The 6,000-nt window shown below is 36.9% G+C and overlaps 1 protein-coding gene across 1 annotated transcript in view; it reads left to right on the top strand.

The window, feature by feature from the left end:
• Positions 1-1,042: 1,042 nt before the first annotated feature.
• Positions 1,043-6,000, top strand: part of LOC143239032 (uncharacterized) — a 171,915-nt gene continuing 166,957 nt past the window's right edge. The window contains exon 1 of the mRNA XM_076479786.1: positions 1,043-1,744. The gene's annotated coding sequence lies outside the window, so the exon portion shown is untranslated. The remainder of the gene's footprint in view (positions 1,745-6,000) is intronic.

The following is a 6,000-nucleotide window of genomic DNA, read 5'->3' as shown; positions in this document are numbered from 1 at the left end:
TACAGTGTATATGTATTCATGTTTACAACATGAGAAAATGTAGTTACGTGTATTCAGTGTTAAGTTTAAGTTACAATCTCGTTTTTCGAACAGGGCCCTGGCATGGCCAGGTGGGTTAAGGCGTTCGACTCGTAATCTGAGGGTCGCGAGTTCGAAACTCTGTCGCACCAGACATGCTCGCACTTTCAGCCGTGGAGGCGTTATAATGTGGCGGCCAATCCCACTATTCGTTGGTAAAAGAATAGCCCAAGAGTTGGCGGTGGGTGGTGGTGACTAGCTGCCTTCCCTCTAGTCTTACACTGCTAAATTAGGAACAGCTAGCGCAGATAACCCTCATGTAGCTTTGCACGAAATTAAAAAAAAACAAAAAAACTTTTGTTTTTCGAACAAGGTCCGGCATCGCCAGATGTTTCGGACGCTCGAATCCTAGTCACATCAAACATGCTTACTCATTCAGTCGTGGGAACGTTATAATGTGACGATCAATCCCACTATTCCTTGGTAACAGAGTAGCCCAAGAATTGGCGATGGGTAATGATGACTAGATTTCTTCCCTCTAGTCTTACACTGTTGAATTTTGGACGGCTTGCGCAGATAGCCCTTGTTAGCTTCGCGCAAAATTCAAAGCAGACAAACAAACCTTTCGAACCATTTTCTGAAAGAAGAGGTCACAGAGAACCTGACCCTCCAGGGTATGAACTTTTCTCACCAAAACACCGACAGATATTCAACCATTTTCTAAATTTCTTGATTTTTGTTGCTGGTAATTAGGTTCTTTAATCTAGATTATCAGAAACTTACCTGATAATTAATTATTTTCAATCAATTAACGTTTAATGTTTATGAGCTCTGATATAACAGGTGCAATATATTAGAAGAACAACTAATTATTTCAAATAGTATGTGATAAAGCACTCGCTATTTTCAAACCCTTCTCACTATTTTCAAACCCTTATGCCCCTTTTGTTTACAAATGTATCTGCCCCTGGTAATTCAGATGTAGGAACGTTCGTTGTCATCATATTTTATTTGTTACGCAGAGGTGGGTGGTCTCAGCGCATGTAAATATATGAAGATGCTTTTATTTTTTTGTCCTCGCCGAATTAACCCACGGGGGCAGGGCCCTTCCCGGCACTGCCCTGCCCATTTGAGACAGTAAATGACCCGCTTGGGAAGGTCATAGGCTGCAGGAAGAGCTCGCGAACCTTCGCTGTATTGAGATGGATTAGTTGTTGGTTGTAAAAATGTCAAGAAAACTGGCAGAAACTGTAATAAAACTTATAGTAACGGCCATTAAACTCTTTGTTCATCACAAGCACGAAGTTAGCAATAGTCCTAGCCTTCTATCTCCTGATGAACATTTTATGGCCGAAAACAGGACTCGTGATTGGCTACTGCAAGTCACGTGAGGCTTTTAAAGTGGAAAAATTATTACCTCTGCCAGGAAAAATTACGACTATATATCAAGACAAAGCCAGTGAATATCGTAATTTGTATCTCCTCTTTTCTTACAGTTGGGGTCTGGTTATACATCGTGCTAGACGGACTGTAGTGGTAGTCTCGTTTCTACTTTTAAGTGCAGCTGCGTATTTCATTGTGCAATTTTAAACCCGACCAGAAAAATGGATTATTGTGAAAAAAAAATCAATGGATGGATCACTACTTTCAGACGCCTGCGGTGTTATCTTTTAGTTACCAAATCATTCCGGGTCTTCTGTTATTTGGGTGAAATCAAAATATTGAGGTAAGTACGGCCTCAACTTCTTTAAATTTTTTTTATCGTTTCTTTTGCCTCGCCGGCGACGCCGAACCATTTCTCGTTCCCATATCACACTTTGTCTGCCTAATACCATTAGCGAGTACGAAACGATCTGAGCATGAGCGGTGATACAAGACCAATGTCAGTCGGGAAACTTTTACTAATGGGTTCGTTATATGTTAAGCCTAATCGTCCATTTTTTCCCCCCTCCTATTGACACTAGCGAGCTGGAGTGTCATCGGTAACGCTTGTTTTTATAAGGTTATCTATGTTGGTGGACTTGAGGTTTTTGAAGGCCATTGAGGCCAGCGGATACGTTCTTCTCTAAATGACAAACTTTAAAAACTGGTTAGAAAAAACATGTCTCGTTTGTTAGAAACATTTCGTTTCTACTTACGTTATACCGTATCGATCGTATCACTTTTTTGGCGAAACGGATGTTAACACTTTTCATGATAATTTCGTCAGACAGGATATTTCTGAGTGATGAGAGTTCTGGAGAGGTTCAGAAAGAACTGTTCATAAAAACTAATAGAAAGTGTATTTAAGCTAACGTCAGTAAACGTGCAGAGGTGAAGCGGAAACGAACAAAAAACCAAAGTAAACATCAATATAGGAACCAAACAAATAAAAAGTTGTAGACAAAATAAACGGGAGTAACCCTAAACTTAGTCGCATACTCGTGTATATTATCATGTATAAATATAATTATGTAACACGCTAAATTGTAATAGAGGGAGACACAATAAACAAGACTATTCTAACCCTAAACTTTGTCGCATACTCGTGTATATTATCATGTATAAATATAACTATGTAACACGCTAAATTGTAATAGAGGGAGACACAATAAACAAGACTATCCTAACCCTAAACTTTGTCGCATTCTCGTGTTTATTATCATGTTTAAATATAACTGTGTAACACACTAAATTGTAATAGTGGGAGACAGAATAAACGAGAATATCCTAACCCTAAACTTAGTCGCATACTCGTATTTATTACCATGTTTAAACATATCTATGTAACACGCTAAATTGTAATTGTGGGAGACAAAATAAACGAGAATATCCTAACCCTAAACTTAGTCGCATACTCGTATTTATTACCATGTTTAAACATATCTATGTAACACGCTAAATTGTAATAGTGGGAGACAAAATAAACGAGAATATCCTAACCCTAAACTTAGTCGCATACTCGTATTTATTACCATGTTTAAATAGATCTATATAACATGCTAAATTGTAATAGTGGGAGACAGAATAAACGAGAATATCCTTACCCTAAACTTAGTCGCATACTCGTGTTTATTATCATATAATAATAAATTAAAATATATTTGTTACAAAACAAAGAGAACAGTCACACGAAAATAACACCCGATAGACAGTTCTATATTCAACAATGAAAAAAAAAAAATGACTATATTCAAAGAAAATTTATTGAAAATGCTACAAACATAGAACTAACAAACAAATATCACGTGAAGGGACTTTGTGCAACGTAGATTTATACATTTATCAGAAGCAGTAAGAGACTGTTTGGAATTATTGGTATTTGCATGATATGTTGTTTGTTTTTTTTTGTGGATATAAAAGGACTTCCGATATATGTTCAGACATAATTTCTTACAGCTCGTCTCATGTTATGGTATCTATTTATTGGAAAGTCCAGTGACATTTATCCACATCATTTCACTCAACTCAATTAACATGGACAATCCACATCATTTTAATGATTTAACGGATGTTAAATTTATAAGGGCAAGATAGGTTTATTAATAGCCTGCACAACCAACAAACACGTGACTCAGAAAAACATCTGGATGCATGTAGTCTTAGTTAATGGTGTCTTTCTGAAGTTAAACATTTAATGCAAAGATCGTGATTCATCTTACAAACACAAAACACCCCAACGTTTAATACCGCGATATTCGAATATACCCTAAGCTAAATAAGCCTTAATTAATAAATACAATCGTGTTCGCAACACTTTCAGAATTTCGCGTTGCATTTTTACTCCTGAAACATGTTTAGCTGTTTTATTTTTTAGAATGTTTATATTACGCTATAAAATACTATTTATTTCAGTTTAGAACAAATATGAAATGTCGCTCATTATGTATGATGTTTTAGCGCATTTAGATAATTTTGTAAATTGTTTATTGGTATTTCTGATTTGAATATCGTACAAGGGAAGTAAACAAGTGAATATCAGATTGGAAGCGAATGTAAACTTGACACTAAATTTAGGAAGCTCTCAGATTAAAAATAATATCATTATTTTTCTATTTAACTTCTTTATGCGCTGTCTAAGTACGCTGCAGAAACGATAGATAATACAGATACGTTCACAATAAATATTTATGTTTCAGCTCGGAGTGTTGCTTGTGTGTGATGAGTCTACATCATACAGAAGTTTAGTTCTGGTTTTGTTTTAGGTCTGGTTTTGGCAAATAGTAGTATTAGTTCTATGCCTAAACTTGTAGTATGTGTACAAGTTTCGACTTCAGACTAGCATTAGTATCCAATACTTAAGTCCTGTACCTGTGAGTCGACTTCAGGCTTGCGGTATAGTTGAACTTATGTTGTACTTCGTGTCAAACTGTCTAAACAGTTTCCACTGCCAGGACAAAACGTTGCTACAATTTCTGTACCACATAGTGAACCAAGAGGCAGACACCATTAGGAAATTAGAATTATTTACAAAATGGCTCTGAAGTCTCACTTCCACATGATGTCAGACTTTTGGTACCTTTGAGTATCACTTCCACATTGTGCCAGACTTTTGGTACCTTTGAGTCACGCTTCCATATTGTGCCAGACTTTTGGTACCTTTGAGTATCACTTCCATACTGTGCCAGACTTTTGGTACCTTTGAGTATCACTTCCATACTGTGCCAGACTTTTGGTACCTTTGAGTATCACTTCCATACTGTGCCAAGCTTTTGGTACCTTTGAGTATCACTTCCATACTGTGCCAGACTTTTGGTACCTTTGACTATCACTTCCATATTGTTCCAGACTTTTGGTACCTTTGAGTATCACTTCCATATTGTTCCAGACATTTAGAACAACTTGTAGTTTACTCACATCAGTCGGATTGAGTTAGAACTTCTACAGCTTACTCAAACACTGTGTATAATTAAAAAATTGGGATTTCTCGTGAAACTTAGCGTGAACGATTGTTTGAATAATCAGCAGAAAATTATAAGAGGCAACTAGGCTTATCTGTCTCGTACTTTTCCAAAACGTAATTTTGTGAAATGGATAAATTAAAAAAAAAGCTTGTAGCACAAAGCTACGTGATAGGTTACTTGAGTCATGCTCATCACGGGTATCGAAATCCGGTTTCTAACGTTATAAGCTTGTCGATGTTCCACTGAGGAGCAAAGGAAGAAAAAAAATCCACATGAAAATTATGTGTTTTGTTTTTTTTAAAAAGATTTTGCGCAAAGTTTAACAATGAAATGAAAAATTTATAGGGAGGTAAACTAGCCAACGTCACCCACCGCAATCCCTTGGGCTAGCCACTCGATTGATAGAATTTGAGCGTCTCTCTTATAGCACACTCACAACCGAAATATGCGGATAGAATTTTTGCGGCAACACGTCTCGAGCAATTAATCCATCAATTCACAGTCCAATCACACTATTCACATTTTATTTTTTTATGAAATAAGATGAACGTTTAAAATATAATCGTAGTTTACGTTTTTTCGATAATATTTTAAACGTCTACTGTTTCCATAGCGGCCCGGAATGGCCAAGCGTGTTAAGGCGTGCGACTCGTAATCCGAGGGTCGCGGGTTCGCATCCCAGTCGCGCCAAACATGCTCGCCCTCTCAGCCGTGAGGGCGTTATGTGTGACGGTCAATCCCACTATTCGTTGGTAAAAGAGTAGCCCAAGAGTTGGCGGTGGGTGGTGATGACTAGCTGCCTTCCCTCTAGTCTTACACTACTAAATTAGGGACGGCTAGCACAGATAGCCCTCGAGTAGCTTTGTGCAAAAAGCAAAACAAAACAGTCTTTTAAAAAAAACGACAACAAATGGGATTAAGTTTACATGTGAAGAAAACGAATGAGGAGAGAGTAACAAAATAAGGGATCAACTATACATTTACTGATAAAATGTTATTCTTTTACATTAGAGTTAGTTTTTACTGAAAGGACCATTAAGTAAAACGTAATCTTCAAATAACGCTTTTCACAGAAGTAAAATTTTATATTCAAATTATT

Source organism: Tachypleus tridentatus, chromosome 2, assembly GCF_004210375.1.
Source record: "Tachypleus tridentatus isolate NWPU-2018 chromosome 2, ASM421037v1, whole genome shotgun sequence".
In the NCBI taxonomy this organism is placed as follows: Eukaryota; Metazoa; Arthropoda; class Merostomata; order Xiphosura; family Limulidae; genus Tachypleus; species Tachypleus tridentatus.
The sequence above is the reverse complement of the archived record's forward strand: the minus strand, read 5'-3'. Positions and strand labels throughout refer to the sequence as shown.